Below are 12,430 nucleotides of genomic sequence, written 5' to 3'. Positions count from 1 at the left end.
AAAATCACTGGTGGCCCACTGGTACCATGCAGACCAAGGTGTTTGGCACCCAGTTGCCTGGCTATCACTAAAGCCGAGTTCAACAACATACTCAAAGAAGGCATTATCTGACAGACAAGCCCCCCTATAGCACGTAACAAAGAAGTGTGGAGTGTAGCATTCATGTGGAGATTATTGAATGATTAACGCCAGAATTGTGTTAGGCTGATATGTGGTACCATTATTGTGTGACTATAATTATGCCTTGCATGCTGCGGTTATATTCAGTGCGCTTGGTTGTGCTAGAACCCTCAGCATATCAAGAGATGTAGCCAGCATACCTATGGACATTCTTCGTTCTGCTGTGCAGAATGCAATCCTGCGCTTTCAAACTCTTCTGAAGATTGATAGGCGCCGTATTGAGCCCCTTTTGTAGCAGTAATGGTACAGGTATGTAATGGTATGATGTACTGTGGCAGCACATTAAAAGCGTTACAACTAAATTGATTCTGCATTTCTCTTCGCCATGTCCTTGAGATTAGTGCTGCCTAATTTGGTCCTCGTATGGTGATTAGTTTCCATGTTATAACGTGTTAAATAGGGAAAATTTAATTATAACCACCCGGTATTGCCGCAGAATCGTTAGCCTCCGATTTGTAGTGGCTTGGTTATGGAGACTCATGCTCATATATTAAGGATAATTGCAGAATGTGGTGCCACACAATGTGGCACTACACAAAACTGGCGCTAATAGCATAGGCACATGGGCAACACACACGACACAGATCTGTAAGTCCACGGTGTTGGTGATGAGTTGAGAAAACCGTCCCGAAACACATGTGCTACAAAACGCCACTGATTCCTGCGCATGTACCCCGACATCAATATGGTATATAATCACCATGCACACGTACACAGGCCGCACAGCAGGTTGGCATACTCTGGATCAGGTGGTCGAGCAGCTGCTGGGGTATGGCCTCCCATTTTTGCACCAGTGCCTGTCGGAGCTCCTAAAGTGTCGTAGGGGTTTGAAGACGTGCAGCGACCGAGAGCATCCCAGATGTGCTCGATGGGGTTTAGGCCTGGAGAACAGGCAGGCTACTCCATTCGCCTAATATCGTCTGTTTGAAAGTAGTCCTCCACGACGGCAGCTCGGTGGGGCAGTGCATTATCACCCATCAGGAGGAAGGTGGGACCCACTGCACCCCTGAAAAAGTGGAGATACTGGTGCAAAATAACGTCCCAATACACTGACCTGTTACAATTCCTCTGTCAAAGACATGAAGGGGTGTACGTGAATCAATCATAATCCCACCCCAAACAATTAAACCACAACCTCCATACAGGTCCCTTTCAACGACATTAAGGGGTTGGTATCTGCTTCCTGGTTCACACCAGATGAAAACTCGGCGTGAATCACTGTTCAGGCTAGACCTGGACTCGTCCGTGAACATAACCTGGGACCACTGTTCCAATGACCATATACTTTGTTCTTCACAACAGGCTTCACCGGCTCTCCTGTGACCAGGGGTCAGTGGAATGCACCTTGCAGTTCTCTGAGCGAATAAACCACGTCTGTTCAGTCGTCTGTAGACTGTGTGTCTGGGGATAATTGTTCGAGTGACTGCAGTAAGGTCCCGAGCAAGGCTATCTGCAGTACTCCGTGGCTGTCTGCGGGCACTGATAGTGAGATATCGGTCTTGTGGTATTGTACACCTTGGACGTCCCGTACTGTAGCGCCTGGACACGTTTCCTGTCTGCTGGAATCGTTGCCATAATCCTGAGATCGCACTTTGTGGCACACGGAGGGCCCGTGCTATGACCTGCTGTGTTCGACCAGCCTCCATCTGCCCTAGTATTCTACCCCTCATAACGTCATCAATATGTGTTCTTTGAGCCATTTTCAACACACTGTCATCATTAGCACATCTGAAAACGTCTGCACACTTACTCGCTGCACCGTACTCTGACATGCACCAGCACAGCTCTGTGTATGTAGACTGCTGCCAGCACCACCGTGCGACGACCGCAGGTCAAATACACCGCATGGTCATACCCCGAGGTGATTTAAACCCACAAACCACCCACCATAGCGTCGTTTCACCATGTATCAGCATTATCCTTAATTTATGAGCATGAGTGAAGGTTAGAATCGGCAATTGGAACCTGACGTATTATGGTTCAAATGACTCTGAGCACTATTGGACTTGACTTAGAACAGCTCGGCCACCTCGGCCGGCCCTGACGTATTAGCCCAGCTCGAAAAGTTCTGCGGATATGTGCACCATAGGACCACCAGCTGTAATATAGCTAGTAATGGCGTGATCGAGCGATGGTATTTTTGCCTTAAAAAAAAGAAAAAAAAAATTAAATGTCTTATGCCTAGGGCCTCACGTCGGGTAGACCGTTCGCCGGGTGCAAGTCTTTCGATTTGACGCCACTTCGGCGACTTGCGCGTCGATCCCCATGATGATGATTAGGACAACACAACATCCAGTCCCTGAGCGGAGAAAATCTCCGACCCAGCCGGGAATCGAAACCGGGCCCTTAAGATTGAATCTTTGCCTCAAAGCTGCACTTATGTGTCACGACACTAATTGGACGACCGCTCTCCCATTAGTTCTCCTTGGTTTGCAGAATGCGTACAGTGCAGACATAAGAGTCCTCGTCAGCGGAGCTCGTTTATGGTGAAGCACTAGTTCTCCCAGAAGGATTTATTGATGCCAATTCTCTGGAGTCATCCACTCAAGACCAATCACACTTTATACATCGTCTAAGCGACCACATTGCTCGCATTCGTCCTCGCAAAGCTTCCAGACACGGCACGCCACCTGGTATCGTTCATCACAATTCGGACAGTTGCTCTCACGCATTGCTACACATAGACAGTGAAATCTTCAGTACAACCTCTTTATACTGTTCCACGCGGTGTTTTAAAAAGAGATGCGCGGACACTAGACATTGCATTGAATGGCAAGAACACAACCGTTTCTCTCGATCGCGTTAAGGCCTCATACATCTTCCAGGGTGCATTACCAGCTGAAGCACCATGAAGATAATCTAACCTCTCACTACCAGCACCAAACAACAACCGCAGGTTCAACAATCGTCCGACGCAGAACCTTACCCGGTACGCACGATTCAATCGGACGTCGCATGCACTTTCCGTACGTGTTCTCAACGTCGTTCCGCTTCCCGCGAGACGGCTGAAATAAACTCAAATAGCCGTCATCTGCTCCGTTGTCGCGGCTATCAGATTTAATTACGCACCACCCATATACGCTATATGAATCAGCAGCAGTGACAGTTTATTCTTTGACATTTGCGTTCCGTATTTCATAATTTGTAATATGTACATAGTTACGGAGTTTTCCCCCGTTACGAGCTAATACTTATCTTTTAGAAACAGCTCTGCTTTCAAGTACAACGTCTCTCTGCGGCTGTCAGATTTAATTACGCACCAGCCAGATACGCTATATGAATCAGCAGCAGTGACAGTTTATTCTTTGACTTTTGCGTTCCGTATTTCATTATTTGTAATATGTGCATAGTTACGGAGTTTTCCCCCGTTACGAGCTAATACTTATCGTTTAGAAACAGCTCTGCTTTCAAGTACAACGTCTCTCTGCCTATTTGTTGCTCGGAACTATTGTGTGTTGTGTTCATTCTGTTAAATAAAGTTCCTACTTTTCACAGATCGCGAGAATGATATTCCAAGTACTGTCTCTCGGCTTAATAAATACACTCCATTCAAAGGTAGTACAGCACCAATTCTAGCTGCACCCATATAGTATTACTATACGGGTAATTCCCAAGAATGTTTGCCTATTGAAGCCGCAGGCTCCAAACGATAGATATCGAACGTGCGATTCTACATCGATCACGCCGCTGTGGTGGCGCTCGTTATGAGCATGTTTGCAATGGTCTCTGCAGCAACGGGAAAAGAAGAGCGTTACCAAAATAGAAGTAATTACAAAGGAAACGACATGCCTCACACGTCGTCGACGTTGTCGTCATGAGAAAGTCCATCTGATGTGTATGCTACGGGAAGTATTCACTTTTTGCCGTAACTTGGATAGACTTTGTGTCACGCATAAATATGGGCGGAGTGTCACATTTCCGACAAAAATTCAAACAATGTTCTACATTGCATAAGCATGGAATTAAATTCTTCCACGTGAGGGGTCGGCCGAAGAAGCGTCTACAATACTAGACATTCCAGTCAATACCGTCATAAATCGTTTAGGTTTTCCCAACATCTCACAAATAATTTATCATAACTCGCGCCACCGTAGTTGGGTGATCGATTTAGAATCGCACGTGCGATACCTATCGTTTGGAGCCCGCGGCTTCGATAGGCAAACATTCTTGGAAATTACCACTATACACGACATGGTTACTATTCATTTTCGCATTACGTAAACCTACAATACTTTTACCTTTCTTTGGTATCATTACTAGCTCTATCTATCTCATAAGCAAATAATCACTTTCTTTGCTACATATCTTCTGTCGAAAATTGTTTTATATACAACTTCTTCATGTTTACTCAGAAGTTTTCTTTTTGCTTTAGTTTTTGGATATTTCAACTATATTTTAGTGCTTTCACTTCTGTTTTTGTTGTTTGTGCAATTCTTGGGTGCAGCATCAGTACCATTTGCAGTTTTGTTCACGACATGCAGCTTAACAGTGTGTTTGTTCACAAACATCCATTCACTGCTGCCAGCCTGTCTACATCAGAGTCAGTTTTCTAGAGCTCTACAGCGCAAGTATTTTCATTGTTATTTATTCGATCTTATTCTAGTTTTACAACATTATTTTCTACAGGAGCTAATCGTGCATCAGATCATTTGTGTTCTGCCTCTAATGTAAGTTTCTTTCTTAGTGCTGCGATCGAATTTTTACCTATTGAAGACTGCTATCTCTTTTCTCACATTTTTTATATAATTATTCATAATTTAATTTTGCCAGCCAAACTGTTTTTTTATGCCTTCATTTTACTAGCTAAACTGCTACATACAACGGAGCTTTCGAACTCGACATCTTAAAACCTGCCCTGAAATTTTTTATGCGGGAAGAATATACCAAAAGAAACACACTACCAAAATTTTAGCTGATAAAACGCACTGCAAGCATTTTTTTAAAACTGTTGAAATTTCCCAAATTCGTATCTCGCTCGCCAACTGGAGAAATACAGCCTTATCGTAGCTGTAGCGGACAGCGCATACACAACACGGCGGCCGCATTTCCTTGATTGGCGACACATAGGTAAACAGCAGATGATGTTGACGATATTTGTTTTGTGGGGTGCTCAACTGCGCGGTCATCAGCGGCCGTACAAATTTCCAATTTTTCCACATTCCATTTTTTTCCACAATCCAATCTAGTCACTCTCACAAATCATGATGAAAAGATGAGGACAACACAAACACCCAGTCCTCGGGTGGAGAAAATCGACGAACTGGCCGGGCATCGAACGTGGGATCCCGTGATCTAGAGGCAGCGGTGCTAGCCACTAGACCACGAGCCTCGGTTTAGGTAAACAGAGACCACGGCACAATGTGATCGTAATTTGTAAAGCGAATTTCACTTTCCATTGATAGTTTCTTGACACAGCTGTTCACAGTTACTATTCACTAGAGTTTGCAACTCATTTAATATTCATAATAATTAGCAGCTCCCTTTGCAGTAACGCTAAGTGTTAACGACAAGGAAAAAACTGAACTAATTTCCTTTTTGATTTCTTGGTATGTGTTTGCTAATAGCAGCTATCTTTATACAGGTTCCAGAGCTTGACAGTAAGGGGAATCCAATTAATGTTTTCAGCGTTGCTCAGATGAAACATTTAGAACGTGGTGTGCAATTGTAATCACCTCTTCTCCTGAGCACATACATGTGTGTTATTTATTAGTTAATTTCTTGGGCGTTCATTCCAAAGACGTCATCATTTCGTTAGTAATGTGAAAACATTAAGAGAAACAAGAATAATTCCGACAATTTTGTGAATTGTGGTTCAAACAGTGATTGTAGTAAAAGGTCCAGAACAAAAAACAGTGTACCTTCCAGATCCTCCCCCCCCCCCCGCCCCCTCCCCCCCCCAAAACGGGTGTAGTGACAGCTTTCGTTAAGAGATAAGTGACAGCTTTCATTAAGAAAGAAAAGGCCGTAAATTTTTTGGTTAAAGGAAGGAAGGAGAAGATGCTTAAACTTAAGCAGAGTACAAAGCCAGCTTCGTCTTGTAAAATCTGAACATGAATTGCATCATCGGAAGAAAGACGTAAAAAAAAAAAAAGTTCAAATGTGTGTGAAATTTTAAGGGACTTAACTGCTAAGGTCATCAGTCCCTAAGCTTACACAATACTTAACCTAAATTATCTTAAGGACAAACACACACATCCATGCCCGAGGGAAGACTCGAACCTCCGCCGGGACCAGCCGCACAGTGCATTACTGCAGCGCCTAGTCCGCTCGGCTAATCCCGCGCGGCAGAGACGTAAACAAAGCATGAAATATGCACCAAAATGAAAGTCACAGAAGTAAAGAAAAACCGCTCGAAAGATTTAGAACAGCTCATGGGAGTCAGTGCAGTGTTAACTAGGGAGGTTTAAGAGACTGGGCGCTCTGAATTGCAAGTGAGATAACAATTATTGATTGCCAGGCTAGATGAAGACGAAATGGGAGATACGATACTGCGTGAAGAGTTTGACAGAGCACTGAAAGACCTGAGTCGAAACAAGGCCCCCGGAGTAGACAACATTCCATTAGAACTACTGACGGTCTTGGGACAACCAGTCCTGACAAAACTCTACCAGCTGGTGAGCAAGATGTATGAGACAGGCGAAATACCCTCAGACTTCAAGAAGAATATAATAATTCCAATCCCAAAGAAAGCAGGTGCTGACAGATGTGAAAATTACCGAACTATCAGTTTAATAAGCCACGGCTGCAAAATACTAACGCGAATTCTTTACAGACGAATGGAAAAACTGGTAGATGCAGACCTCGGGGAGGATCAGTTTGGATTCCGTCGAAATGTTGGAACACGTGAGGCAATACTGACTTTACGACTTATCTTAGAAGAAAGATTAAGAAAAGGCAAACCTACGCTTCTAGCATTTGTAGACTTAGAGAAAACTTTTGACAATGTTGACTGGAATACTCTTTTTCAAATTCTAAAGGTGGCAGGGGTAAAATACAGGGAGCGAAAGGTTATTTATAATTTGTAGAGAAACCAGATGGCAGTCATAAGAGTCGAGGGGCATGAAAGGGAAGCAGTGGTTGGGAATGGAGTGAGACAGGGTTGTAGCCTCTCCCCGATGTTATTCAATCTGTATATTGAGCAAGCAGTAAAGGAAACAAAAGAAAAATTTGGAGTAGGTATTAAAATTCATGGAGACGAAGTAAAAACTTTGAGGTTCGCCGATGACATTGTAATTCTGTCAGAGACGGCAAAGGACTTGGAAGAGCAGTTGAACGGAATGGACAGTGTCTTGAAAGGAGGATATAAGATGAACATTAACAAAAGCAAAACGAGGATAATGGAATGTAGTCAAATTAAATCGGGTGATGCTGAGGGAATTAGATTAGGAAATGAGACACTTAAAGTAGTAAAGGAGTTTTGCTATTTAGGAAGTAAAATAACTGATGATTGTCGAAGTAGAGAGGATATAAAATGTAGACTGGCAATGGCAAGGAAAGCGTTTCTGAACAAGAGAAATTTGTTAATATCGAATATAGATTTATGTATCAGGAAGTCGTTTCTGAAAGTATTTGTTTGGAGTGTAGCCATATATGGAAGTGAAACATGGACGATAACTAGTTTGGACAAGAAGAGAATAGAAGCTTTCGAAATGTGGTGCTACAGAAGAATACTGAAGATAAGGTGGATAGAGCACGTAACTAATGAGGAGGTATTGAATAGGATTGGGGAGAAGAGAAGTCTGTGACACAACCTGACTAGAAGAAGGGATCGGTTGGTAGGACATGTTTTGAGGCATCAAGGGATCACAAATTTAGCATTGGAGGGCAGCGTGGAGGGTAAAAATCGTAGAGGGAGACCGAGAGATGAGTACACTAAACAGATTCAGAAGGATGTAGGTTGCAGTAGGTACTGGGAGATGAAGCAGCTTGCACAGGATAGAGTAGCATGGAGAGCTGAATCAAACCAGTCTCAGGACTGAAGACAACACAACAACAACAACAATAGGCTTCTTCGATCTGGTTAAAGAAATTCAGGACATTGTACGGTAAAGGAAGTCTTAAAGTTACGAAGTTTACATAAAGGAAACGTGTGGATGAGATATTATTCACAGGTAGTACTACAGAGAAATTCGTAGCTGACATGAAGACGAAGCTATCTGTTATCCTCTAAAAGCTGCATATAAAGCCAATCAGATTTAGTGCAAATCGCACTTTCTCATTTCGACCGATAAAGAACAGAGCTGCTTGTGGCGTCGATGAACGCTGCGATACATCCATATTCAACAATGACAATGATATACCAGAGCTATCCAGAAACTAAGTTCCGATCGTCCGTGAAATGGGCACTATTGTATAAATAATAAATATTTTGTTTGCAACAGCTAGCCACAACTCCCAACTGATTATCTAAATAATCGCCGCTCCGACTTGGATATTTGTCGTGGCGTATTTTCAAAACTCTTGTCATAGAAGGCAGCCGCCAGTGCTTTCCGCTAATTCTCTACGCGGGTGTGCAGGTCGCTGTCTGTGCCAAAATGTTGTCTTCATAGTCAGCGGTTCGTGCGAGCAGAGATGAAACTCAGGGGGTCAATTGCAATCTGTATTGTAGGTGATCAAACACTTCCCACTGAAAACGCTGTAGGAGGATCTTCATTGCCCATGCAGAGTGCAGCTGAGATTTTGTCATGAAGAAGGAACGGCGTGACAGAAGTGTTATGTGGGGTGCGTAGCTTCGGACGAAATTTCTCATCAGGCTCTCGTACTTGGCGGGAGACACTATTTTCTATATACACTTCACGGTGCGCTCAGAACTGAAAGAGCGATGTGGCGCGATCGACGGGCGTTCTACAGACACTGCCCAACACATCTGTGCAAAAGCTTCACCCGATTTTTACAGTGGTTTCCATTTCACGACCGATCGGAACTTACTTTTTGGACAGCCCTCGTACATCAGTGGATTGCTGTTTCTGCAGCTCTATTTCTGTCTTCGGGAACATCAAGGGAAATTACGGACAAAAGTTAAAAAAGAAGGACTGTTTACTTGCGGAAGTCTTATAGCCGATGTAGCAAAATCTGGAAAAGTGGGAGAGAATAGTGTTCAATGTTACATCTACATCTACATGACTACTCTGCAATTCACATTTAAGTGCTTGGCAGAGGGTTCATCGAACCACAATCATACTATCTCTCTACTATTCCACTCCCGAACAGCGAGCGGGAAAAACGAACACCTAAACCTTTCTGTTCGAGCTCTGATTTCTCTTATTTTATTTTGATGATCATTCCTACCTATGTAGGTTGGGCTCAACAAAATATTTTCGCATTCGGAAGAGAAAGTTGGTGACTGAAATTTCGTAAAAAGGTCTCGCCGCGACGAAAAACGTCTATGCTGTAATGACTTCCATCCCAACTCGTGTATCATATCTGCCACACTCTCTCCCCTATAACGCGATAATACAAAACGAGCTGCCCTTTTTTGCACCCTTTCGATGTCCTTCGTCAATCCCACCTGGTAAGGATCCCACACCGCGCAGCAATATTCTAACAGAGGACGAACGAGTGTAGTGTAAGCTGTCTCTTTAGTGGACTTGTTGCATCTTCTAAGTGTCCTGCCAATGAAACGCAACCTTTGGCTCGCCTTCCCGACAATATTATCTATGTGGTCCTTCCAACTGAAGTTGTTCGTAATTTTAACACCCAGGTACTTAGTTGAATTGACAGCCTTGAGAATTGTACTATTTATCGAGTAATCGAATTCCAACGGATTTCTTTTGGAACTCATGTGGATCATCTCACACTTTTCGTTATTTAGCGTCAACTGCCACCTGACACACCATACAGCAATCTTTTCTAAATCGCTTTGCAGCTGATACTGGTCTTCGGATGACCTTACTAGACGGTAAATTACAGCATCATCTGCGAACAGTCTAAGGGAACTGCTCAGGTTGTCACCCAGGTCATTTATATAGATCAGGAACAGTAGAGGTCCCAGGACGCTTCTTACCATTTGTAGGAAATATTTCATTGCCTTTGTTGTATACTCTTGGCCTGGACATAACGACATTTCTGTCTTTAGGACGACGATGAAAATACTGTTAATGTAATTCGGATTACAGCCGGAATTAATAGTGTGATTCAGCCTGTGTATAAGATATTTTTCATCAGTATACAGCATTCTCCATAAAACTGTCGAAAATATAATTTCCCATAGTTCTCTTCTCATTTCTGGCTCATCAGGCGATCAGTACTGTTAAACTTCAGTCCTTCCTGCATTGTCAGTTTGCATCACCACATTTTACGAATTCGATCCAGTATGCCTGGTACGCAGCGCAATATGCAGAACAACGGCCACGGCCATTTCATACTCCACTTCTGTATGAATAAGACTAGTAATTACTGTGAAGTACCCGAACGCATTAATTTTTCTTTTAACAGGTGTCCCTGGTGTAAGGAAAATGTTTGGCAACGTTACGCAACAGATGCTTCACATTTTTATGACGACTACAGGGAATAAACAAGGAACTGTTGGATTGTTAGTAAAATAAATATTACTCAAACGTTATCACAGGAATGTGTTACAGGAATTGTTATAAAATATTTAATATCAATATGGTGAAGTCCTGAATGGTGGGAGTCGTCTGTTTTGTAACGTAATACATTGTCTTGATTTTCTTCCCTCTGCTAGTAACTTGTGCAACAATTACATCTGCAATAGTTTATCTGTCGATATGAAATGCAAGCTAATTAGAAAATCGTTGGAGGCATTTTTGTGATGATTTAAGTGCTTAAAATCCGCGTGTGTCCACTTCGGACTCGTCTACGTCCTCTTGTCACGGCTGCGTCTGCTTCTTCAACGACTCGCAGGAAGTTTTCAACGTGACAGTGCTCATCCACACGTGGTACGTGCCTCTGTGAACTGACAGTGTAATGCTGAGGTGCTCCCCAGATCTGTCCCGGATCAGCTCAGAGTGAACTCCCTCCTGGTGACAGTACCCGGGATATCAATGTCCAGTTACAACAGTTGAGAACCAGTTAGCTTCAGAATACGATACAGCGGCTTTCTAACATCCTTCCCAACAGAATTAGTGCGTACATGCAGGCCAGAGGATGTCCAGCGTCATACTGATAAGTGAGCCCATATTGCAAAGTCGTTTGTAAATTATGACTCGTTATTGTAATGACTGAAATAACATCACATTTCCATTTCCCTTTCTCTTGTACGTGCTTCATTTCTATTGACAGGCACTGAATTTTTTTTCAAGAATTATGAGGTAAGTTGCAATACTGTTGAAGGGCATCTCTGAGTCTCTCACACTGCACACAGACAAGTAGTGTGGCAGGAGTCATTAACATCAGACAAGAAGCTACAATGCCCTCCTTCTTATGTGTTGTATTGTAGCGAGAGGGAAGCGACTATGCCTTCCTTCTCTGGTATCTTTATCACTAAGCTGGTGTCTTCCTGTCAGTTGTTATAGGTTAACAACGTTTTGAAATATAATCGTTTTAATGAAGAAGACTTTAAAACACGCATCACAGACTTTCCAATATGACAGCTCTGGGCTACGCTGCTACTCTCAACACTTTACATACAGGGTGTTTCAAAAATGACCGGTATATTTTAAACGGCAATACAAACTAAACGAGCAGCGATAGAAATACACCGTTTGTTGCAATATGCTTGGGACAACAGTACATTTTCAGTCAGACCAACTTTCGAAATTACAGTAGTTACAATTGTCAACAACAGATGGCGCTGCGGTCTGGGAAACTCTATAGTACGATATTTTCCACATATCCACCATGCGTAGCAATAATATGGCGTAGTCTCTGAATGAAATTACCCGAAACCTTTGACAACGTGTCTGGCGGAATGGCTTCACATGCAGATGAGATGTACTGCTTGAGCTGTTCAATTGTTCCTGGATTCTGGCGGTACACCTGGTCTTTCAAGTGTCCCCACAGAAAGAAGTCACAGGGGTTCATGTCTGGCGAATAGGGAGGCCAATCCACGCCGCCTCCTGTATGTTTTGGATAGCCCAAAGCAATCACACGATCATCGAAATATTCATTCAGGATATTAAAAACGTCAGCCGTGCGATGTGGCCGGGCACCATCTTGCATAAACCACGAGGTGTTCGCACTGCCGTCTAAGGCAGTTTGTACCGCCAAAAATTCACGAAGAATGTCCAGATAGTGTGATGCACTAATCGTTTCGGATCTGAAAAATGGGCCAATGATTCCTTTGGAAGAA

The sequence above is a fragment of the Schistocerca gregaria genome, chromosome 5 (assembly GCF_023897955.1).
Source record: "Schistocerca gregaria isolate iqSchGreg1 chromosome 5, iqSchGreg1.2, whole genome shotgun sequence".
Classification (NCBI taxonomy): Eukaryota; Metazoa; Arthropoda; class Insecta; order Orthoptera; family Acrididae; genus Schistocerca; species Schistocerca gregaria.
This window is presented reverse-complemented; position numbering follows the sequence as displayed.